The following is a 26,467-nucleotide window of genomic DNA, read 5'->3' on the forward strand; positions in this document are numbered from 1 at the left end:
GGGGGGCAAATGCTATATGTGTACCATCAATGGCACCAATGATGTTGGGGGTATGTCCCAGGGCATATAAGTCAGCTCTCACTGTGGCAAAATCCTCCACCTGGGGGAATACAATGTAGGTGCGTATGTGTTCAGCAGGGCAGACAACACTCTGGTCAACACGTTTGAGAACATTGGCTGAGACATCCCTGATGCCATGGCCACTGTTGTTTGGAAGGAACCACTTGCCAAGAAATGGAGCACTGACAGGACCTGCACTAGAGGGGGGATACCTGTGGGCTGGCGGATAGCTGACATCAGGTCTGGCTCCAGGTCTTTGACCGCCAGGCTGTTTTGACGGAAGCACCGCCAACAGGCTGCTGGTGCTTCCTTGGGAATTACGACCGCGGCGGGACCAGCGGTTTCCTGCCACTTTAGTCCCGACGGTTTAAATCCTCCAGGGCAGCGCTGCCCAGGGGATTACGAGTCCCTCTCCCCCCAGGCTTTTCATGGTGGTTTGAACCGCCATGAAAAGGCTGGCAGAAAGGGGAGTTGCGGGCCCCTGGGGGCCCCTGCACTGCCGATGGCATTGGCAGTGCAGGGGCCCCCTGCCACGGCCCCATGCAGCTTTTCACTGTCTGCATAGCAGACAGTGAAAAGAGCGACGGGTGCAAATGCACCCGTCGCACAGCTGCAACACCGCCGGCTCCATTTGGAGCCGGCTCCCGTGTTGTGCCCGAGATCCCCGCTGGGCCGGCGGGCGGAAACCAGGTTTCTGCCCGCCGGCCATGCGGGGATCTCCAAATAGGCCCAGCGGGAGTGCAGCTGCATTGGCGGCTACACAGCGGTTTCAACTTGGCGGGCAGCAACATGAGGGCCCATGTGTCTGTCCTCCATTGTCGCAAGGTCCACCAGGGGTCTGTACACTGGAGGATGTCTCCATCTCATAGTCATCCTCAGCGGTCGAAGCCTAGGGAGGAAAACGGTGAGCAGAAGGTCATATTCACACATCTACTGCAATAATGATGCATCTCTTCATTTACAGAACCAGTATGTGAATCCAAGAGTCAGTTGATGTGCCAATGTCTGCTGTGACGCAGTTAGGTGCCATCGCCTGTGCTCCCCTGAAATGGCGTCTGCCTGACCTGTGTGGAGGGACAAGTGGAAATTAGGTAAGTCCGCTGGCGTTGTGCGCCATTGAGGTAGGCGGTTGATGACCGCCGCACAACTTCGCATTGGTTATCATTGGGCCCTATGGGTTCCCAGAGCCAATGGCGATGTACGCCAGCAGTGACGGTATGCATTGCCGCGGACGTGACTGCCATTTTCTATCTGTTCACTCACTTGCTACCTGACCTTCAACAGGAGAGGACCTACACTGCAAGTGCTGCTGTGACCTGTGTCTAGAAGCGGCAATGGCTCATGTGTCTGGGGAAAGGGCCCCTGCCTTCACTGCGGAGGAGTTGGAGAGACTTGTGGATGGGGTCCTACCCCAGTACACTTTACTCTATGGTCCTCCAGACCAACAGGTGAGTACACTGTGAGCATGATGCGTGGCCCATGAATGTATGAATTGCTGTGTGTGTAAGACCCGTGTAGGGGTGGGTCTGAGGGGTCCTAGCCAGAGTGCTGCATGTATGGTGGTAAATGTATGTGCGGTAGAGGATAGGATGGATGTGTTGGGCCATGAGTGTGACGGTCCGGACGGTATTACCAATCCCTTTTCTGATGTATTTTTCCTGCAGGTCAGTGCCCATCAGAAAAAGGGTATTTGTCGTGCCATCGCCAAGGAGGTGCAGACCCTTGGGCTCTTTGACAGGCGGAGCACCCACTGCCGCAAACGATGGGAGGACCTGCGCCACTGGGCAAGGAAGACGGCGGAGGCCCAGCTGGGGCTGGCCTCCCAACGAGGAAGGGGTGTCCGTCCCATCGTACCCTGATCCCCCTGATGTTCCACATCCTGGTGGTGGCCTATACGGAGTTGGATGGGCGCTTGAGGGCATCACAGCAGCTACAAGGGGGTGAGTACAAATTCAGAATCATGATTTTGGCACAGATTAAGGTTTTACCTGGGTGGGGGATGTGGACTGTGGGTGCCCCTAGGCCAGGGCGAACATGGCAGGGTAGGTCCCTTGTTAGGCAGGCTCTGAAGCACTCCCAACCCAATGGTGTTAGTTGGGCATCTACTACTGGGCAGGGTCCTGTGGGTTTCAGGTGTGCAGCTGATGGCGTTATGCCATGTCCCCCATTGGCTGGTGACTAGCATTGTAACTGGTAGTGCATGGCCTAGTGTTGTGTACGCCAACGGTAGTGGTGTTGCTGGCATTAGCCAAGTGTATCCTCTGACTCTCCCCCTTTTTGTTTTGTCACCCTCTCCTTGTGTGCATTAGTATCATTTGGCGGAGGAGCAGAGGCTCCAGCGACGGAGGAAGCTGCATCCCACATGGGCCTGGAGGGCGAATCCACAGACGGTGAGGGCACCAGTGGGACGGAGGGCGAGGGGAGCACCACGACGGAGACAGGAGGGGACACTACAGACAGCGACTCCTCCTCTGATGGAAGCTCCCTGGCGGTGGCGAACACCTTTGTGCCCACCCCAACAACAGGTACAGCCGCCACCCCTACTACCAGCACCTCCCTCCCAGCAGACCCTCAGTGTGTTTCTCGTGCCCGCTCACCCAGGAGGGTGGGCATCTCCTTCTCCCCAGGCACCTCAGGCCCTGCCCCAGTCAGCCCTGCTGCCCTCAGTGAAGAGGCTATTGACCTCCTGAGATCCCTCACTGTTGGGTAGTCAACCATACTGAATGCCATCCAGGGTGTCGAGAGGCATTTGCAACAAACAAATGCATACCTGGAGGGCATTCACTCTGGCATGGCGGCCCAACAGAGAGCATTTCAGGCTCTGGCCTCCGCACTGATGGCAGCCATTGTTCCTGTATCTAGTCTCCCCCTCCAACTTCCTCTACCCAGTCCCAATCCCCTCAACCTCAACCTATCCCAAGCACACCTTCAGACCAGCATTCACCCAAATCAACACACAAAAGTAGCTCAGACAAACACAAGCACCACACTTCATCTCACAGGCACTCGCACAAGCACCATCCCCATGCAGACACACCCACATCCACTGTGTCCCCCTCCTCATCCACCTCCCTCCCAGTAGTGTCCCCACTTACACCTGCATGCACTACATCCTCATCCACTACCTCCATCACCAACACGCCCATCACTACACACCCCTCACTGGCAGTCACCACCCCGACATCCATGCACACGTCCCCTGTGTCCTCTCCCACTGTGTCTGTGACCCCTCCTCCAAATGCAAGCACACACCCACGCAACAGCCATCCACCTCACAACAGCATCCAGCTTATGCACCTGCACCCAAACACAGCAGACTGACACCTCCTACAACCACTCCCTCTCCCTCCACTCCCAAACCTTCACCCTCTTCCTGCCCCAATGTCCCTAAGAAGCTTTTCCTAGCCAACATTGACCTGTTCCCTACCCCCTCGTCCTTCCGCTTGGGCCAGGGTGAGCAGAACCCAGCCCAGCACATCAGCCACCAAGTCCACGTCTGCTGTGGTTCCTGCAGCTGTCATAGCCTTAAAGGGGGCACCCATCAGGCCAACCAGTGTGCCACCAACCCCTGCCAAGGCAAAGAACATTCCACCACCTGGCAAGGTGAAAAAGGGGACAGCATCCAGTAAGCGGAAGGAGCTACAACCACCAAGCAAGGCCACGTCAAAGACTCCAGCTGCCAGACCCAAGGTGACACCACCATCTGCCAAGGGCAGGAAGGAGCAGAAAACACCAGCCAAGGCCCTTCAGCCATCCGAGCCTGCAGGTGAAGGCCTGGTGGGTACCAGCACAACAGCCTGCACTGCCACTTGCACCGCGGCCAGCACCGCCACCTGCACCGCCGCAAGCACTGCCACCTGCACCACCACCTGCACCGCAGCAAGCACCACTACTGTCAGCAGCAGCAGCCCCAGTGGGCAGCTGTCCGAGGCTGCAGGGGAAGGGCTGGAGCCTCCCCCCACCACTGGCAGCACCGGCACCTCCACCGCGGCCAGCACAGCCACCTGCACCACCGTAAGCACCGCCGCAAGTACCGCCACCTGCACCGCTGACAGTAGAACCACTGGCAGCAGCCCCAGTGGGCAGCCGTCCGAGGCTGCAGGAGAAGGGCTGGAGACTCCCCCCACCACTGGCAGCACCCCCACTAGCACCGGCACTACCACCACTGTGCAGCCGTAGCCGCCGGCAGATGGACTGTAGCCCTTGCCTCCATGGACTATCATGCATCCTGACCACTGCAAATCTCGTGTCTCTGACACCCAGGTGAGGGACTGTGACCTGGCACCCCCCAAGTGCTGCATCACTGGGCACACAGCCCCCTCCAGAACCAGTGGAGAAAGGCATCCACTCACCCTATCCTTGGTAGGATGAAGCACACTGGGCACCAAGCCCCTTCCAGAACCAGTGGAGAAAGGCATCCACTCACCCTATCCTTGGCAGGATGAAGCACACTGGGTACAAAGCCCCCTCCAGAACCAGTGGAGAAAGGCATCCACTCACCCTATCCTTGGCAAGATGAAGCAGTCTGGGCACAAAGCCCCCCCCTGAACCAGTGGAAGAAGGCATCCACTTGAGAGACAGTGGCATTGCACTCCCCAGGACCAAGCAGTGGACAACTCACCCACTTGAGCGACTGTAGCTTTTCACTCCCCAGGACCAGGCAATGGGCAAACCACCTACTGGTGAGACTTGAGAGACTGTGGCTTTGCACTCCCCAGGACATCGCTGTGGGCATGGAGCCCCCTCCAGGAGCAGTGGCATAGTACCATCTTCCGGCTGATGTGCCCCCGCCTTTTCCATCCCCCAGAGGTGCCTGTGTGTTTTCGACCTGATGCACCTGCAGTGTTCTGTCTGTTTGGAGGCAGGAGTCCAGTGTGGGCTTGGCCTATGTGTTTTGGGCCAGTGGGCCACGGACTATTTTTGTGTGGACATTGTCCCTCATTTTGTATATACTGTATATATTGTACATACTCACCGTGGTCGTTGTCGCCACCGTTGGTACTCCTGATGTATGAGAAGGTAAACCAGCATGGGCAGGACCTGCAGCTCGGGCTCCATGGCATCCTGGTTCTTCGTTAAGTGTCATGAGGTGAGTAGTTTCCCTTCCAAGTACTGTTTCCGCCATGCTTTTGATGGCGTTGGTACTGCCCCGGAAAAGATGGCGGATGAGCGTGTTGTAATGGGGTGGGCGGTACATTGTCTTCCGCCTGTCGGTTGGCGGTTACCGCCGCGGTGTTTGTTGCTACCGCCGTGGCAGCCGAAGTGTTAAAGTGGCTGTATGTGTTGGCCGTTTCCGCCGTGGTCGTGATTCAATTTTTTTACCGCCGGCCTGTTGGTGGTATTGCCGCCGCTTTAACCCCGACCGCCAGGGTTGTAATGAGGGCCTATGTGTAATGCACCTGTCCTAAAAAGCCCAGATTACTCTAAAAAAATCATTGTCCAGATGGATGCATCTGAACTGGAGGTTGGGGCAGTGCTATCACAGCTGAACTCCGAGGGCCAGGATCAACCTGTTGCTTTTATCAGTAGGAGGTTGACCCCTAGAGAAATGCGTTAGTCAGCCATACAGAGAGAGGCCTTTGCTGTGGTCTGGTCCCTGAAGAAGTTGAGACCATACTTATTTAGGACTCACTTCATAGTTCAAACAGACCACAAACCTCTCTTATGGTTAAAACAAATGAAAGGAGAAAACCCAAAATTGTTGAGGTGGTCCATTTCCTTACAGGGGGTGGACTTTACAGTGGAACATAGACCTGTGAGTAACCACTCCAATGCAGATGGACTCTCCAGATATTTCCACTTTGACAATGAAGACTCATCTCTGCAAGGTTAGCCTTATTGTCCCTCGTTTGGGGTTGGGAGGTTGTGTAGGAAAATACCATCTTTCTTGGCATGTTACCCCAATTTCTGCCTGTCAGTGTGTTTTTACTCTCACTAGGATCCTGCTAGTCAGGAGCCAGTGCTCATAATTTGTGGCATATATGTGTTGACAGTATACTAACCAGAACTCCAGTACTTATGTTCTCTCTGTGTACGAAATTAGTCACTATAGTTTAGTGACTTCATATTCCAATTCTGATTGGCACACTGGACCCTCCTTATAAGTTCCTAGTATATGGTACCTAGGTACCCAGGGCATTGGGGTTCCAGGAGATCCTTATGACTGCAGCATTTCTTTTGCAAGCCATAAGGAGCTCATACAAACCTTTCTTCAGGACTGCCACTGCAGCCTGAGTGAAATAGTGTGCACACTATTTCACAGCCATTTTTCACTGTACCAGGTAAATTATAAGTCACCTATATGTCTAACCTTCATTTACTGAAGGCTAGGGGCAAAGTTACTGTGTGTGAGGGCACCCCTGCACTAGCAAAGTTGACCCCACGTTGTCCAGGGCCAAACCCTTGGACTTAGTGAGTGCGGGGACACCATTATAAGCGTGCACTACATATATGTGTGGTGTCTAAGATTGTGGAATTGAACCCCCAATCCAGATCTGGCATTGGGGGCAATTCCATGCACCCTGGGGGCTCCACCATGGACCCCCAGTACTGCCAAACCAGCTCTCTGAGGTTCCCTTTGCAGCCTCAGCTGCTGCCACCTCACAAACACGTTTCTGCCCTCCTGGGGATTGAGCAGCTCAATCCCAGGAAGGCAGAACAATGCATTTCCTTTAGGCGAGGGGTGTTACACCCTCTCCCATTGGAAATAGGTGTTACAGGCATGGGAGGGGTATCCTCCCGGAGCCTCTGGAAATGCTTTGAAGGGCACAAATGGTGCCCTCCTTGAATAATCCAGTCTACACCAGTTCAGGGTCCCCCAGTCCCTGCTCTAGCGTGAAACTGGACAAAGGAAAGGGGAGTGACCAATCCCCTGTCCATCACCACCACAGGGTTGGTGCCCAGAGCTCCTCCAGTGTGTCCCTGGAGTTAGCCATCTTGGATTCCAGGGTGTGGGGACCCTCTGGGAGCATCTGAGTGGCCAGTGCCAGCAGGTGACATCAGAGACCCCTCCTGATTGGTGCATACCTGGGTAGGTAGCCAATCCCCCTCACAGGGCTATTCAGGGTCTCTCCTCTGGGTGTTTCCTCCGATTCGGTTTGCAAGATTCCTCCAGGACTCATCTGCATCCTATGCTTCAGCTTCTGACCGTCGGATCAACCGCAGACTGCTCCAGGAACCACTGTAACTACAACAAAGTATCCAGGAAGACTCCTGTGACCTGCAACTTCAGCTCCAGACAGCAATTGCAACAGTTTCCAAGGTGTGCACGCTCAGAGGACTGCCTGTCTTCACCCTGCACCAAAGGAACCAAAGGAATATCCAGTGGAGTGACGAAGTCACTGCCCCGCTTCAGCAGGCACCTCTCTGCGACGACAACCGGTACTCTTGGACTCCTCTTCTGTCGACGAGCATGATCCCTGGAACATAGGTGGTGAGCTTGACTGTCCAAAGGTCCAGCTGTCCAAATTTGGTGGTGGTAAGGGCTTGCCTCCCTGTGCAGCGACAGTACCCCTGTGCACCGCGTCTTCTGTGCACTGGTTTCAAAAGTTCTTCATGGACAGAGTAGCCCACGTCCCCAGCACTCCATCCTGCGACGCACAGCTCTCTGAGTTGTTCTTTGGCGGCGTGGGATCCTCCTGTGTAGTGCTGCAACAACTGCACTTTGGAACTCCTTTGTTCCTGTGTTCTGGGACTCCCATGGGTGCTTCCTGCTCTTCTGAGGGCTCTCCGAAGTGTTGAGAGACCCCTCTGTCTCCTCAGTCCGAATTGAGACCCCCAGGTCCCTCCTGGGTTCGGGCAGCCCCACTTTGACGCAAACCGCGTACTTGCATAAACCAAGGCGTGTTGGCAGAATCCAGTGATGCAAACAGCCTGCATCTAACTACTCAACGTGGGACATCTCTTGCACCAAGCAGGAACCCGCAGCTGTCTTCTTTGGTGCATTTCTGTACTCTTCTTCCAACCGGAGAATCCACTTTTGCACCTTCTTTCAGGTGGGCAGGGACTCCTGTTCTTCTTGGACTCTTCTTTGACTTCTGGACTTGGTCTCCTCTCTCCACAGGTTTGCAGGTCCCGGAATCCATTATTGGGTGCTTGCAGTCTTGCTTGGTTCTTGCATAATTCTTCATCACAACTTGTAGTGTGTTCTCAGGAAACTTGCTATACTTCACACCTGCTTCCCTGGGCTCTCGGGTGGGGTACTTTACTTACTTTGGTGTTTTTCTACACTCCCAGTGCCCTTCTACACACCACACATTCCATAGGGAGGAATTCGACATTCGCATTCCACTATTTTAGTATGTGGTTTGTATTGCCCCTAGGCCCATTGTAATCTATTGTATTTTCTACTGTTTGCACTATTCTATGACTGTTTACTTTCCTGATTTTGGTTACTAGTACTGTATATATTGTGTATAATACTTACCTCCAGAAGGAGTATTGCCTCTAAGATATTTTTGGCCTTGTGCCACTTAAATTAAGTCTCTTCATAACTGACACAAATGACAAAATAGTTTTTACTGTTTCAAGATACCTGCAAAGTGCATGGGCAATAAGAAATAGAGAATTGTTATAATTGTGTGTTTTAACATATTGGTTTTAGATTCTACTCATCTACTTATCTTAAGAAGCAAGTTGTAAATTGACCAGAGCCAAGATACAGTGGTCATCGCACTACATATTTAACACCTTAAGACAAAAGATTTTTAGAATAATGTCTGTTTTACATTGGTTTTACAAAAAGCGATTTTAATATTTATTCAGGGTCTTAATGCATAATGTGGTAATGGCTACTGATTTCCATTTGTAACTGGAATACTGCTCAACTATGATATGATGTTTTATTGATTACTTTTATGGCTTTTAGCAGAAATAAAGTATAATTTGAAAGAAATTAAGTACCTTTATTTTTGGTAACACTGAGTATTGTCTTTTATTGTGTATAAGTACTGTGTGACTACAGTGCGATTGCAGGTGGTTTGTATGCCTCCTAGTTCAGCCTTTGTTGCTCTGCTACAGCTACCCCTAGACAGCCTAAGCTGCAGGACACTGCCTACATTTCACTAGTAAGGAATAACTGGACCTGGGATAAGGAGTAAGTACCTTATGTACCCACTACAAACCAGGCCAGCCTCCTACACTGAACAGCTGTGGCTCTACCCTGACGATTTCCTCCACGATCACCCGCAACTCCTCATCTGTGAAACGTGGATTCTTTTGTGGGGACTTGCCTATTGTGTGGTGGATGTAGTGTGTGTGTTGTGCAGAGTGTGATAGGTGTTGGGGTATGGTGTGTGATGCGTGAGAGGTGAATAGGTGGCTGTGGTTTGTGCGTGCAGTTCTTGTATTATGTTTTCTGGCAAGGTATAGTTAGTTTTTCGTCTTTGCAAAGGATTTTCGGTTGTGTGATGGTCTGTTTTATAGTGCTGTTGGTGGCTGTGTATGGTGTGTGTATATGTTTCAGGTGTGGGTTTTTCAATCTGGCCAGTGTTGGCTTCGGTTGGTGTTGGGTGCCCAATTCTACTGCGGCGGTGGGCACCGCCAATGGCTGACCGCTGTTGAGTGTCTGCTGTGGTGATTCGTTGTCCATAATTTGGAGGGCGATGGATTGCTGGCGTAGTGGGGAGGGTGGTGGGTCCAATAGTTTTTCACCTTTGTTGGGTCTGGCGGAATTGTTGTGGCTGGTTTCTGTCCATTTTGTTTTTGTGTGTCATAATCTGGTGGGCAGATTTCTGCCTCCGCAGCGGTCTGTTGGCAGCCGTCACCACGGCGGTCTTTGGGAAAGACCACCAATGTCATAATGACCACGTCAGTCTCCCAAACTTTATTGTTCTGCCTTCCTAAACACACAGTCCAATTGTCAAAGTAGGAACAGCATAACAAGGGAGGGAGGGAGTTAGTGCACCGGCCAAGAATTCCCTGTCCACCCTTCTTCACTGAAAACAGCACTTTGCATGACGGTGCTTACGTCAAGTATTAGTCACAGATCATTAACGCAGCTCTAGAATACATTTAAGACTGATTTCAAGTTATATATGCTGTTTAAAGTACGTAGAGATCATAGGAACTAAAAATACTGGCTTTGGGTAGTCTTATTTATTTTCGGAACCTCAGGACATCAAAATACCAGTTGTGCCGGTAGAAAACTGGTCAGGCCAACCCTAGCTGGATCATTTATTTATTTACTGTTTGGGTTTTTGTGAACATGCCACTTTATTGGCATTTTAATCAATAAAAAAAGTCAACAGATAGCAGTGCCATACAACAGCTGTAATGTTCTGCATATCATGAAGTACAATATATCATGTTGTTGAAATATGGGGGGGAACAGATCAGTGGGTATAAAGGGGTAGGGACCGGGGCAGGTGTAGTAACCCTGGCCAGAGTTAGTGTCAGGAATACAATATATAACCATGAGGAGGGAAGTCCACGGACAAAGTTTTCATCACATCGCCCATCGACATGCTCATTTATACAGGAACACACACCTCCACTACTGCTGCACACTGCTCAGAGGGGAATGGCCTGCTGACTGCAATTGGTTGCCTGCAGGTCTGTCGTGTGGGAGGTGAGAGAGTTTATGCCTACTCAGGGGGTACAATCTTGGCATCATCCTCCTGGTCGCCCCCTATACGATCCAACATCTCTTCCCACTTTGCAAGGTTTCTCTCTACACATGTTCGTCTGTGCGGACTCTTCGGAGCTGTATCCCTTAAGGTATCACCCATTCTAATATATCCCTTTGCCATCTGTTGAAAGCTGAGGTGAGGCAGTATCCAATGAATGGCTGTGCGGCATCTGGCCATTACCAGGCTTAGGAGTGCAAATCTATAATTCACTTTGTGGCTTTCCCTGGGAAGCGTCAGAAGACCTAGGAGGCAATGCTGAATTAACTCAGTCAGACCAACCCTTGTTATTTGGGTCATGGATTACGTAATTTGCGTCCAGAATGGGTGGAGTATGCTGCAATTCCACATAAACTGTACAAATCCAGCAGAGGACATACCACACCATGGACACTTGGCAGTGCGCATAGGGTATATCCTGCTAAGTCATTGTGGGGTAAGGTAGCCCCTATGTAGATAACAGAATTATTTTAATTTGAAGCTGGCATTGCTGGAGGTCTCGCACACGTGTGCCCTAGCTCTCCTCCACTCAATATCTGTTAATAGGGTATTTAGGTCCTCGTCCCAACGAAGGCGAGCCCTGGTTGTATCTATTTGTCTGTCTTGCTTTAAGGCCGATTGGTGTCAGGAGATGAACCCTGTGTCTGAATTCGGTCAAGTATGGTTCTCAACAACTGGGATTCCTCCGATTCATCGAGGTAGCTGATCCATATCTTTTGGGCCGTATGTGATATGCCAGCATATTGTAGAAGCTGTCCCACACCATAGAGCTCACCAGCTTCAGCTACTGTTAAGAATGTGCTTTTCAGGTACAAATCCCTCACGTTTTGACAGTTGCCTTTGATCCAGGGCATTACATTGATTGAATCCCTCAGCCTTCAAAAGGGTGTGAGCCACCAGTGCGGGAACATTTTTGCGTATGCTGTGCATCTTCTAACTTTTGTCACAGACACCTCCCAGGTCTGTGCCACCTGTGATACTATGAACGGTGTACCCGTTGGGATTCTGCGCCCTCTCATCAGTAGCTTGGGGAGTTCAGTGGAAGGCACAGATTCCGTCAATAATGTCTTCCCACAGTTGGGTCCCTCTTCCCACCACACAGGCGCGTACTGGAGCAGTCCCACTCGGTAGTACAATTGGAGGTCAGCTAGCCCTAAACTTCCCTCCTCCTGATTCAACTTCTGGGTTTCTAATTTGACCCTGTTGTGTTTATCAGCCCTAATCAATGACACCAGTAAGCCATTGAGTTGCCGAAACTGTGATGTTAGCAACAAGCAAAAGGGATTCTGCATAACGTATAGGCACCTTAGGAGTAGTACAATTTTACTCATGGCCTCTTAGACCATGACTGACGGACTCTACGGACTGGGTGAGGCAGCGCAACGTCTGGCCCATATTAAGCTCGTATTGAAGGCGCTTGTCAGTCGACACCTGAATCCCAGATGTTGAAAATTACTTGGTTCCCAGGGTAGACCTACGTTTGGTAACTCCTCCAGCGGGCGCAAGGCCAGTGCTGCAGTGGGAAACAGCACTGTCTTGTGACGGCTGACTGGGAGGCCCAAAACATCCCCAAAATACAACATGAGTTGCAGTAGTTGCGGAGAGAACCTGGCTGGATCCTTTGTAAATAGTAGGGTGTCATCCTCGTACATGGACACCACATGTGTTGTATACCACTGTGGATAACCCTGTCTTGTGCCTCTCTCAATGTCAAACCGCTCCAACACTACCTAACCGGTGCTTATCCGTGCCCTGGGTGCAGTGTACAACAGGTGGATCTAAGTTTGGTACTGGTGGCCAAATCCCATTCTTCGGAGTACCTCCCAGAGGTATGCCCTGGACAAAGTATCAAAAACTTTTTCTATATCTAGGGCTACCAAGACAGCTTCCACCCTTGTATCTCTAGTGGCATGCAGAATGTGGTTAGGTACAATTCCAGCCACTTTAGCTTCTTGGAGGGTACCCAGGAGTTTCGGAAGGATATCTGTGAAGTACACCTGGTAAAACTCTACCGGTAGGCCATCAGGGCCCTAGCCCCTAGGACCTTCCCCTTGCTATGTCCTGTACAGCCGACTTAAACTCCTCAAAGTGAATATCACTGTCTCCTCTTGTCTGCCGTCAGGCACAGGACCACAATTTCCTCCAGGAATGTTTCTGTTGCATGTGTCCTGCTGCCACCAGGCTCGCTGTACACCACCGACAAATGGTCCCTTCATGCTAGGTTAAATCCTACCTGACCTACTACCACCTTTCCATCAGCCCTCCTCAGAGAGAGTATCACAGGAGGTGACCTCTCCCATTTCAGTCACCATGCCAGCATATGGCCTGACCAGTCCCCTTCTCTGTGCAGCCTCTGTCAATAGTCTTAATGCCCATGTTGGTCCAGTCTATCCCAAATCTCTGCCACTCGCCAGTGTGCTCTTGTGAGATCTGCTCAGTTATCCTCCCCTCACCTGTTGCTGGAGTTGGGTCAGTTGGGCTTCTTCCTCCCACAATTCCCCTCAAGTTTCTTCAGTGTACCGTACATTGTCCCAAGGCACAATCCCGGAATCACTACTTTACATGCTCTGCATTTGGTACCCGGCATCTCTGTGGAGGCCCAATTGGTCTCAAAGTAGGTCTGTATGGCCAGTTGTACATCCACTTTACACTCTGAGTCTCATACAGATTCAGATTGGGGTCTCCACAGCGGCACTCGGTCTCTGTCCATCCAACATTCAGTCCAGAAGGAGGGGGCATGATCTGACAGGAACCAAACTCAGTATTCTATCCCAATTATGTTTAGGGTCCTCTCCATAGTGATGAAGAATTGATCTAATCTGCTGTACTCATGGTGTGTAGAGGAGTATTAGGAAAACTCCATAGTCCGAGGGTGGAGGTCTCACCATATACCCCTACACTGTAGCCTATACATAGTCTTGGTCAGACTGGCAGTCATGTCAGGCTTCGTGCCTAATCTTGGTGGGTGTTTGTCCAGTGTACCCTCTAGGATGCAGTTAAAGTTGCCCGTCATACAATGGCATGTCTACATAATGTAAGAGTTCTCACTCTAAGGCTATGAAAAAATTACTGTCATCGGTATTGGGGACATAAACATTAAGGAGGCAAACTTCAGCTCTGTCCAGGCGGCTATGTACCAGTATGTATCTTTCATCAATATTGGCTGTATGACTAAGCTATTGGAGTGGGAACCCAGGCGGCAACCATATAGACACCTCCCAGGACATAAGAGGAGTAATTTGATGAGTATAACTGTCCCCTCCACTTCTTATTGACCTTCTTTGCTTCTCCCTCAGTTAAATGTGTCTCCTGTAACATAGCTTTATGGGTCCTGCTGTGTCTCAAGTATGTGTGTGCCTTGTAACATTTTATGAACATGTCTAAACCCCTCACGTTCCATGTGAGAATACGAGTGGAGTTAGTTATCAAATAATTGCAAATTGAACAGACACCCCCACCCTCCTTTGTTTCCTACCCCCCCCCCCCCATGAGTCCCGATGGCACTGATGAAAACAACACTTACCTAAATAACATAACCCCCCTTCCCTCCCCGCGCAAACACACATATACCTAACTCGGGTCTCCTCATCAAATAGCACGCATCAATTGCCTAAAGGTGCTACAACTAGAACTCACATGCAACATAACGAAGCAATCACTCTCTACACTGAAGTTGCCGCCCAAGGGCAAAACCTAAAATAGGGGCCTCTGACTGCAGACCCTGGATCTATGATGGCTCCTGTGGTATCCCTATGTCCAGTCCACTCACATTCTTACATTCACTCACTACAGCAACTATGTCACTCCCCATCGCAATCACTCTCTTGGGAGAGAGAAATATCACATACACTAAGGGTATGGAGAAAGAGGGGGAGGAGCCAGCAGTCCAACTCATGCGTGCTCTACCAGCCGCAGTGGGTCCCTACCCCAGGAGCCAAGACCCATAAACATCCTTTCATATCTCAGCCTCTGGATAATTTGAAGGGCAATCATAATATTGAAGGCCTGACCCAACAAGTACGAGCACCGGTAGTACTGAATACAATAACAACTGGGTCCCTTTATTAATCTCCACCATGTAGAAATGCAGCTTCGGGGGGAAGTCATTGTAGTTCAGCGTTAGTGGGTGGTGAGGTCTCCAACCGGTCTGAACCACTCCCAGCCAATTCAGCCGACGTCACCATCTCCACCAATACCCTGGCTCATTCAAGTTCCTGTCACTGCTGGTCTAAGACCAGCATGCCGTTCTTCTGTACCACCACCACCCGGGTCCCGGAGTCCGAGCGTCTTCTTCATCTGCTCTGTCTTCTGCGTCTTGGGTGCCCCCAGAACTGCTCCTGGCACTCCTCCAGCTTCTCAACTTGATTCTGCCAACTCCACGAATCTCCATCCAATCCCATACATCCTCCAGCGACATGAAAAAGTGTGCACGGTCATCATGCATCACTTTGAGTTTAGCTGGATACAACAGCATATACTAGAGGTTGATTGCTCTATATTTCTGTTTGACCCCACTAAATGAATGTCACTATTGCTGTACTGATCTAGTATAGTCTGGAACTATCCGGATCACATGATTGTCAAAGGTGGGGTTTCCCCTTCTGCGTACCCTCTTTAGTATGGCCTCTCAATCTCTGGAGTAAGGTATTTTTGCAATAATAGTTCTGGGGGTACCCTCTAGAGATGGAGGAGCTGCCAGTGACCTATGGGCCCTTTTCACCACAAAGAATTGGAACAAATCAATATCCCTGAGCTGTGTCTTAATCCAGTCCTCTAGGAATAGTTCTGGTATGGTACCTTCTGCCTTTTTGGGAATCCTATGAATTGCAAGTTGCATTTCCAGGCTCTCCCCTCTGTGACTTCCTCATGGAGTTCCAATTTCAGTCTCTAGGTCTCCAATTCCAATACCTTGGTTTTAAGTTTAAGAGTCTGTATTTCTGACTGGAGTGCGTTCAGGAGCTTCTCTGTTTCAACTGACCTCTCTAATAGTTTCTGGACGTCTGCATGCAATAAGTTCACATCTAGTGCTATTGCTTCAATTTTATTTTGTACCACTGTGCTAGAGGCTTTAATGGGCGCAAGGATTTGCACATCTGTGGGACCTTGTGGTGACTACAGGCCCTCCTGGTCCGTCATCTGCGTGCTGCCCGTCATGATTTGTGCCCCAAACTGATCTATGGTGGTCGGTTGAGTCATGCAGACTTTATTTTAATCTCAGACCATTGTGATCCATGGAAGTAATGTGCATTCTCAGGGTTGGATGCAACACCTGCTCTGTGGGAATGCAGTTAAGCTGGCTCCAGGCCAGTGAGGCATTCCCCCGTTCCATCCCTCATCTTGCCGCTATGAAGGGAGAAAGCAGCAGCATCCACAATGTAGCTTTCCTCCTACAAATCTCTGTGGGTCAATATGGGAGAGAAAGCAAAATTTAGCCACCAACAGGACCAGAAACAAATCCTTGCTTGTGGGCCGTGGAGCGGTCTACTGTGCAAAGTCTTTCTCCTCAAGAATACCAGTAACATCTCACAGTGTCACTGGTACAGCCGGTCCCCCTGCACCTCCACACCTCTCACCTCAGCAGCTTAGATAACTGTCTCACCAGTGGCCAGCCTGGCACTTCATCAGGTGTCTTCTGGCCTAAAGTCAGGCGGGCAAAGTGAGGGGCTCGGACACGTGCTGCATTGCAGGTGCCTTTCCTGAGGCGACCATTGTCCCACTGTGTGAAGATCCATGTGGGGGGATGGAAATGGAGCCGTCTAGGTCAGATCAGTTAGGCTGACCACACCCGGGAGCCCAGTCTGCCGTCATCCAGTTCACCACTCAAGTCCGCCGGCAGGTCAGGCCTCTGCTGCCTCACGCGATGCCAAGTGTGTTCTGGCTGTCTAAGGCACTCTTTGTTGCAGTTGCGGTCTCCAAGCCCCCAATAGTAATCCTAAAGGAGCTTCAGGCAAGCGCTGCTGCTGGCACAGCCGACAGCAAGGTCCTCTTCATCAGGAAAGGGCAGGGGAGAGGGCGAATGTCCATACCCCGCACCACTGTCCCACCTCTTGGTTTGCCTGGTCCAGTGAGCATCTGTCACCTCACATGCAGTCCCCTTAAGGGGTGGTTCAGTGTCCTCAACAGACCCAGTTGCAGGCGCAGGGTCACCTCAGGTAAAGGCCCGCCTCGGCTCAATGTTGTTCTCCAGCAGCACAGCGAAGGCCCAACCCTCATCCAACTGGGGTGTCCAGTCGGCCCTCTCACAGCCTGCAGAGAGCGCAGGCCCTCCCCCGGCAGACCAAACCAACTTGTCAGCCCACAGCAGTGCTTAGGTTAGACTGTGCTGACTCTTCCTCCTACGGTGCTGTCACTCTGGGCAGATCCATTCGTCCCGCAGAGGTGTGGGCCAGCGCCACCAGGCCTCAGCAACGTTCGTCTCAAGGGCCGGCAATCAGGCGCCACAGAGGTCAAAACTCCCCCCAAGTCATGCCCAGCTGTTGCAGCCAAGTGATGCGAGCTATCGGGGGCTTCTGTGCTTCTCACGATGGGGAGGATTCTTCAGGATGCCGTTAGCGGGCTGGGAGCACCAGATCAGTGCACCCGAACAGCCTACTTGTCGGCCATGCCCCTGTGTACCTGCCACTTTAGCATAGTCTGTCTGTGATGTGGAAACCCCCCTGTGTTTTCTGAACATCCATTGGATGTCTTGGCAAACAACCAACCAACCGCCGGACAAAAGACCAGGAAAATGTTTGTCATTCTCTTCTAGCTAATATACTTGTCACATATCTCATCAGAGTTATTTCTAAGGTTGTCTCTCCTTAAACATATACATTTATTCACATGAGAAATGCTATTGCTCACATTAATACAACAATAATTTTTTTTTATGTTGCAGCAGTCACTGGCAAAGTGCTGGTTTTAGAGAATGCCTTTGGTAGGGTCTCCTGACTGTACCTCTGGTCAGTTACAGCTTGCTAGGGTATTTGAGCACAATTTCTAGGGTTTATTCAAGCACTTTATAACCGCAGACAGCTAAATTACTATGGCAGATGTCAGTATGATGGAAGACTCCTAGGGGGTCATTCTGACCCTGGCGGTCACCGACCGCCAGGGCCAACGACCGCGGAAGCACCGCCAACAGGCTGCTTAGCAGACACTGAAAATCGCGACGGGTGCCACTGCACCCGTCGCACCCCAGCAACTCCGCCGGCTCCATTCGGAGCCGGCTTCATCGTTGCTGGGTCTTTCCCGCTGGGCCGGCGGGCGGTCTTTTGGCGGTCGCCCGCCGGCCCAGCGGGAAAGCTAGAATGGCCGCCGCGGTCTTTGGATCGCGGTGCGGTCTTTCGGCGGTTCCTGCCAGGCGGGCGGCTACCGCCGCCCGCCGCGGTTGGAATGACCGCCATAGTTTTGGGATCTAATGGTCCTTGAGTACAAACAGCTCTTCTGGATGGTAAACTGCACAGAGGCCCCCCTCTCCACAGTGGGGCAGATGAGTGTTGCCTCCCTGCTGCCAGTGCAATAAACGTGAAAAATAAAATGGTAATACAATCAATTACCATTTTATTTTTCACTTCTCCCAGCCCGAGAAGTGTTTGGGGGCGGGGGCATTGCTACTGACTGGCAGCAGGGGAGTGGTGCTCACTCCCCCAGTTTACACTGCGAATGGCAGTTTGGCCGGCTGTCTTGGGCTGCTCAGCCTCAATGAGCAGTGCAAACCTCTCCACTCAGCTGTCTGAGACAACTGGGCGGAGAGCAGGCACAGCCTCCTGTGCCTTCCAGGCATCCTGCTCCAGCCAATCCTTGCACTGCTTACATGCTGCTCATCTGCAGCATGAAAGCAGCGTTGGGATTTGGAGTGGGGAAGTGCCTGAGACTGTAGGAAGTGTGAAACGAAGACGAGGACAAGGAGAGTTGGTAAGTACCATGTTTTTCTTTTTTTGGCCCACTGACATGCACTGTGAGAAAGTCACATTGCCTTCAGCTTTAATTCCAGAGCTCTCAGTCACGGCCCGCTTTAATAATGAGCCATGATTAAGAGCTTTGGAATTTGTGCTAAAGGCATTGTGTTTTTTTTACTGTGCCTGTTGTTTGCAGTTGTGGACGATTTTATGGTACAGAATCAGACTGACTGGGAGAGATGTGTTGAGGTTTGTACAGATGGGGGTTGTTCAATGGCAGTATGCTATCAAGGTCTTCAGGATAGCATATGGGGTAAAGCACCTAATGCTGTTTGGGCACACTGTATAGTACACAGAGAAGCACGAGCAGCACAAAACCTCAGTGAAGAGCTGCATGATAGTCTAAAAATAGTCATCAAAGTGGTACATTTTGTTAAATCAAGACCAATGAAAGCAAGATTTTTTGCTAAGCTGTGTGAGCACATGGATGCTGAACACTCATGCCTCTTCTTCTACAGCAGTTCTTGATGACTGTCTGTCAGGAACTCCCTGCTTAGAGTGTATGAGCTAAGGAATGAACTATACTCATATCTACACAATGATGTACATTGTTTTGCTGACAAATGTATTGATGCACACTTTTTCATAAAAAATTATTTTCTTTCTGATCGTTTTGAAAAACTGAATACACTGAACAACTCCTTGCAAGGCAATAATACTAACATCTTGCAGCTCTCAGACAAGGTTTCAGGCTGTAAGAAGAAAGTGATCCTTTGGAAAAGCAATGTAAGCAAATGTGACTATAAATGTTTTCCTTCATTGGACCAGTTTTTACAAGACAATGAGATGGCGTTAAATGAGGAACTGAGGACCGTTTTTGTTCTGTGTATGTCACAACTGTGTCTTTACCTTGACAAATATCTCCCAGAGGATGAAGTGGAGCCACTAAAATGGGTGAGAGACCACTTCAATGCTGAGAGACCACAGCATTTCACTAATGAGGAAGAGGAACATCTCATTGACATTTCATGTGCTCAACATTGAAAGTAAGGTTCCCGTCTCAGTCACTGCTTGACTTTCGGTGCTAAACTGAGGATGAATAACCAGTGATAAGCAAGAGAGCCTTGCATGTTTTGATCTTGTTTGCTACTTCTTACCTTTGTGAAGCTGGTTTCTCAGTAGTTGCAGTGATAAAGTCAAAATATAGGGCAAAGCTTAACTTTGAATAAGAAATGTGTGTTGTGATCTAAAAAATAATGCCAAGATTTGATGAGCTACGTGAGGATAAACAAGCATATCCATCTTAGTAGGATTTTTAAAATAAATTTAGGCCTTTTTCTACCTTCTGTAAAATTCAGACTCCATGTTTTTTCCTATTAATCAAAAAAACATTTTTTCTACAAGAGTTTTTCAAAATGTTTGTTGTGTGGTTAATCTTACATGTGTTATATTTTTATTTTGTTTCAAATATGATTATAATACCTTTATCAGGCCAATGGCCGATAGGTCAAGAGAGCCGTGGGTTGAAAAACTTTGTGAATCACTGATATACTCTCATCTGAATTCAATAAATGAACCTGCCCAATTTACTTTAAACTGATCAATTTACTCACAGTGACTGAGCTAGCCCACTGATAGTTCAGCTCCATCCTAATTCTACTGGCTATCACACACCCCTGAATATTCACCACTTGCCTTGACATACTTCTTCCACAGACCACTCAGACGTATCATATGAAGGAATTAAGGGGAGGGGATTTTTTGTTAGGGTTAATAGTGTTTTACACTTTTTAAATTTGCCTTAGCAATGCTGCCGGCCCCAGGATTGTAGGCAGACAGCTGTGTTACTTAAGATCTAAACTTTTAATTGCCGCTGCCGGCCGCCTGCGTTGTGGGTGACCAGCTGTGTATGTTTGTGAATTGCTGTGGCTTTGAATAAACAGAATTGATCCATAAACTGTGCACCTGACAGCTTTATTTACCTATAGATTACTCACTTGGAACGTGAGAGGCATGGGAGCCATGAGTAAGAAGCACAAAATACTGACTTATCTTAGGCGTAGAGCTGTGGACATTGCTTTTCTCCAAGAAACGCACCTAGTGCCTGGGGACTTCAACAGACTGTGCAAGCTATGTAGGTCATCAGATGTATATGTCTGACTATTCCTCTTACTTGAGAGGAGCGTTGATATGGATTAGACCGGACGTCCCTGTGGAGCCCATCATGTCACAAATAGACAAAAGTGTCTACTGTTGGCCCGACTCAATGGAGTTTTCATACTACTGGGGAGCATCTATGCTCTTAATGTGGGACAGATGCAGGTTCTAGACTCTCTGGTGTCAGTACCATCCCTGGATTCTGTACATCCTATGATCCTGGGGGGGAGACTACAATTGTGTAGAAAATGTTGGATTAGATAGATTGCCTCCCCCACTGGCTACTGCAACTGCGAAAATACTGGTGCACTAATTCAGAGACTGGACAGGAAAGTGCGGGCTAACAAATGTATGCAGACTCAGAAATGCAGACAGTTAAGAATACTCATTCATTTCCCCGGTGCATAATCTGCACATCCAACTAGATAAACTGCTTGCAACAAGGGGCTTTCTATGCCGATTGTCCAAATAGAATTTTTAACACACACGCTTTCTGATCATAACCCTCTTCTTATGAGAATAACTTGGGGACAGTGTGCGGCTGCCATCCCCACATGGCATCTATAGCCCTCTCACCTGGCTGAGGACAACTTCTGAATTCCTTTAGGGGCTGCTGCAATCATAGAATACTTCTAAATTTACCAAGGCACAACTCGCTGTGCACACATTGAATGGTAGTGGTGAGGGTATTCTGCCAGGGGCAGCTGGTTGGAGTCAAGAGATCCCTACAGACAGAGTTAAGAAAGTTGGGGGATAATATCCAAGGATGAGAAAGGGTGCTTCCTACAGATCCCCTGGTGTTCCCCAGGTGGGTAGTGGAAAGTAAAAACATGAGCGACTGTGATCTCTAACATACCGAAGGCATTTGAATACTAGCCATGTTGAGAGAGGAAGTGGGGGCTTCCTCTTGACCTGGTTAGTAAAACAGGAGAATAATCACCCCATTACTCATGTCAGGAATGCAGAGGGTGAGATTATGCTGTCACAGAGTTACATACACAACACGTTCGTCCATCATTATCGGGATTTATATGACAAACAATCTTTGATTTTGGAGAATGTGATGCCACTGTTCCTGAGCATTGCACTACTGACCGGGCTGGATGCTAAAGCACAGGAGCCTGGGACAGCCAATCACAGAAGTGGCTATCTCAGAGTTGGCAGGTGGCAGAAATACCAGGGATGGATGGCCTGCCGGTGAAATTCTACCATTCTTAGGCGGATAGTATGGCTCTGCGTTTAGCTGAAATATACATGGCCTTAGAGAAAGGCCTGCTACCGGAGACCACAAGGGAAGCCTTAATCATATTGATCCTGAAACCCCATGGTAATGCGCTGGATGAGACAGCATTAAGACCCTTGTCCGTGCTAAACTTAGACTATAGGATCCTTAGCAAAATACTGGCTTAGTGCCTGAAACAACATCCGTTGACGGTTAATCCAACAAGACCAAAGTGGATTTAAATCCCAAAGCAATACATCATTAAACATTAGAGGGCTGTTTAGATTGATGGACTAAACTACGCAACTCCACAGCATTCCCTAAGCTCTCTCCAGAGGCATTCAAAAAAGCATTCCTCACCATACATTGGGGTCCCCCAGAGCTTTGATAGTATGTATGAACCTAGGACAGGGGCAGGATAAGTGGGTTACTCTTTTATACTTGGGAGCTACTGCTAGGGTCCGAACGGGGCAGTGTATATGCGAAGTGTCTGAAGTACACGTTACACTCGGCAGGGCTTCCTACTGTCTCTGATGCTGTTTGAGTTGGTGTTTTAGCCATTCCCCCGTGTGGCCAGGGTGGAGGGAGTGTGGAGAGGGATTACGCTGGGGGATGGGGAGCATGTGGTGTCGCTGTATGCAGACAACATGTTCCTGTACCTCAGGGACACTGAGATGGAATTCGCATGGAGTATTGAACTCCTGGAGGAACTAAGGCGACTGTCAGGCCTTTACTTAAACTGGAGTAAAACCTGCACCTTCATGTTACCCACCGACATGCAAAACTCACTGCAGGCAGTGACACAGGCTGGCATTAAATGGGAGCCCAGAGTACTACAATACTTGAGAATTAAAGTGTACCACTTTGAGACAAATGTCAGAGAAAGAAATCTGGAGAGGCGCTGAGAGCCTTGAAGGGTATCATACACTTTTGGTGGTCCCTGAAATTCTCAATAATAGCATGAACGGCACTGTCGAAGATGGTAGTGTTACCATGAGTCCTTTCTGATTGCATGAACTGGCCAGCCCGGATCCTGCAGGCTTGGTTCAGGGAGCTGAATGTGCTGCTTTGGGAGCTGATTTGGGATGGTGATAGGCACCAGATCTCCTTGGACAGACTGTCATGTCCAAAAATTGAGAGGGGACTGGGCGCCCGGACTTTGAGATCTACTTATAAGTGCAGCTTCAATGGATGGTCAAATGGGTGGCGTAAACCCACGGCACAAAGGGGCACTAATCACACTGATACTGGGATTGAGGGTGACTCTGACGAGGCAACCTGCGATGACACTCCGAAGTTGGAAGGCAGCGGTCAGTAAAACAAAGCAACACACTCACTACATGCCTGCCCACTGCTGGTGGGGTTGTGTACTGCCTTAGAGGGCAGTTTCATTGACATGAGACTGTGAAGCAGAGTGGGTATAGAAAAAAAGGGGAAAGACTCGGCACCATGGCGATATTGACAGAGAAGGAGGGCCTGCTGGTGACACAATTCCTAACATATGCAGCACTGAAGAGGGCGCTGCTCCAGTTTTGTGGGTCGAATACTACAGGCCTGCGCACAAACAACCTACTTCAAACCTTCCTCATGTTTGGTTGGCGGGGGTGTAAGCTAATTACTTGGATTTACAAGATGCTGCTGTCAGTGATCCTTACTCACGTCCTTCCATACTAGATGGGAAGACTCGTTGGGCAGAGAATTCAGGGTAAAACAATGGGAGCAAAGCCTATGGCAAGTGCACAGGGTACCTAAGAACACTACATTCAATTACGCTCAGTTTAACTATCTCCATTCAACATATCTTAGTCCACACTGGGTCAATGTAATGATGCAAGCTGATGCATTTGGTGTCCCCACTGCTTTCTATAAGATGCCAATTTTATTCACATGTCCTACATTTGGCTAGTTATGGGTCAAAGTAGTTCAAGACATGGAACGCACACTTGCTAAGCGAGATTTGTTGAACATGGAAATATGCTTTTTGGGCTTGTACCCCTAAAGGCTGGGAAAGAAGGTGGGAAATAGATTATTAGATCTAGCTCTTGCAGTGACCTGCAGAGACATGGCACTGTACAGGTAATTGACAGAAGAATGGCCATACTGCAGATGGCGAAGGACAGTAGAGAGCTGGGCAAAAGTGGAGTGAGCTGCCCTAACAGCAGAAGAGCTGGGAGGGGCAGTCAAGAGCCAATAGCAGAGCTATGGTTAGAAGTGCTAATGGCATTTACAGAGGTGGAAGAAGAAACGAGAGACTGACTGACTAGGAGAATCAATGGGCTGCTCCGATGGGGCTAGATGAAACTGCTGCCTAGTGCACCATGGACAACATGAGACATGTAGATGCTGCAACACTTATCGAACATGAGAAGAATAAACATAACTATTGAATAAAGGGAGGTGTCTACTGACACAGTGATCGTATAGGTCTGAAATTATTGTACTGAATACGTGTATGTGCGGAATTCCTAATGTTCTAAGTTTATAAATTGTTACTGTTAATTAACTGGGATGCCAGGAAAATGTGAGATGAATGGGTTATGAGATAGCCTGTCCCAGCTTGATGGGGGAGCAGCTTCAATGTGAGTAATGTATTTTATGCCACAGCAATATTGTCCATGTACTGGAATTGATCTGCTGCTACATGTTCCCTTTCCAAAAAAAAGCCGATTAAAAAAGTAAATAAATAAAATCAATGTTATGAATCAGTATCCTTTACTACTAATTGATGGCATTAGAAGTTTTTATGTGGAACCATCACTTTTGCAAACTTAGATCTCTGAGATGCGTACCACTTCTGTAGTACTTAGGACTCCCATTGGTCAATTTGAATACCAACTCATGCAGTTCGGACTCTATAATGATTTTAATTTTCCAGAGATTGAGAACCATGTGTTTCCTCATGTGCTTAACCACTGTGTTGTATCTTACCTGGATGACATCCTGGTGCTGTCTCATCCTCAGCTATATCATCTACATTGCAAACCGGATAAATGTGAATTTGAGAAGGATAGTATCTGTCAATGTCCACTCACCTGAATTCCAGGACTTCTGCAGAAGCAATGTGAGTACGCCAGACCCCGCAGAAAATAATTCTCAGTGCATCGTCATATTGTGTGCAATGTCAACTGCTCTCTACTGGGTGGGGGTTTGGGAGAGAATGCTAGAGGTGACCAAGAAGAGTATGCCATCTTCAGTAAGAATCTCGGGACTGACGTTCCCCTGATTCTTCTCAATCTAGATTCAATAGCAAATATTCCATTACTTAGCCTTCCTGATTAGAGAAGAGATAGTATTTGGTTGAACAGGATTCTGCTTTTTCACCATGCACATATAAACACGCTTCCTTAAGCTTTAAACATTTACACAACACGATTTTTTTATCTGCATTCTCTCTGTTCCTCTCATATAGTTGCTCTGTGCAGGCTTTCTGTATTCCTTTCATACAGTAATTTCCGGCTTGTTGGCAACAATGTTAAATCATTAACTTTGCGCCCATCTTTGGCTTTGTGAGCCTTCATTGGGTTTTAATTTATTATGGTGAGCTCAGTTTTTACTTAACTATATCTTTCTCCTTTTTATCTTGTGCGCTAAACAATGGCCTTTCTCCAAAGTCTTTTGTGGTTTAGAATTATTTCCCAGAGCATGTTTTTGTTACTTTACCCTTTTTACTTTGCCCAAAAAAAGTAAGGGTTAGTGCTCTAACCTTTTTGGCGGGTGTTTTCTGGTCTTTAATTCCTACCTTGGTTTCTTATTTTGTATGTTTGATGCCCACACTGCGAACACTGGCTGGGAAGCTCCCTGGAAGCTGTTAACACGTGTGTCTCTCTCTTTCAGGATTCACAAGGCCAAGCAATTCCTTCCAGCCTGTGTAGGGTGTTCACACTACTGTGCCCAAGATAGCTGCCGGATCACTTGATGAACTGATGTCTCAGAAGACTTGGGTTTCAACTCACTTTCTTTGGAAAGGCCAACACACAGTAATAAATAGGCATTTGACCTCAATAAGAAGCTCAAAGAGTGCCCTCACTGATCAAGCTATGTTGGGGAAGGGGACAGAAAGAAAAATACAAAATGGTTACATGCGGAGGCTATGGGAGGAACGAGAGGGAAAGCATTTTGATAGAGGGCATCAGGGGGAGCAACATGGACAACCCAAGAGTGAGCACTAGAGGAAGCACCAGAGGGAGCAACAAGGGTATGTGATGTGCAAGTTATAACAGTGTTGAATACCTTGGTTATCGATTGCATGCTAAAAGAATTGCTGTGAATTACAACAAAGCATCTTCAATAATGGATTGGCTACCTCCAACCTCCGTCAAGGATGTTCAGTGCTTCCTTGAATTAGCAAACTTCTATCATCAGGTTTTCTTGGACTTTTTTTGTCCGTAAGATATGTCATGCTTCTCATACATTGAAGGTCAATCTAGCTAAATGCTTTTTTGGGCTCAAACAGCTGAGACAGCTTTTCAAGACCTAAAAATGGCCTTCATATAAGTTCCAGTCGTAAGACATCTAGATCCCAC

The 26,467-nt window shown here is 48.9% G+C and overlaps 1 long non-coding RNA gene across 1 annotated transcript in view; it reads left to right on the plus strand.

The window, feature by feature from the left end:
• Window positions 1–25,991, plus strand: part of LOC138260766 (uncharacterized) — a 92,044-nt gene extending 66,053 nt beyond the window's left edge. Inside the window, exons 2-3 of the long non-coding RNA XR_011198973.1 lie at window positions 24,906–25,005; window positions 25,779–25,991. This is a non-coding gene — a long non-coding RNA (uncharacterized lncRNA). The remainder of the gene's footprint in view (window positions 1–24,905; window positions 25,006–25,778) is intronic.
• Window positions 25,992–26,467: the final 476 nt, after the last annotated feature.

Source organism: Pleurodeles waltl, chromosome 10 (assembly GCF_031143425.1).
Source record: "Pleurodeles waltl isolate 20211129_DDA chromosome 10, aPleWal1.hap1.20221129, whole genome shotgun sequence".
Taxonomy (NCBI): domain Eukaryota; kingdom Metazoa; phylum Chordata; class Amphibia; order Caudata; family Salamandridae; genus Pleurodeles; species Pleurodeles waltl.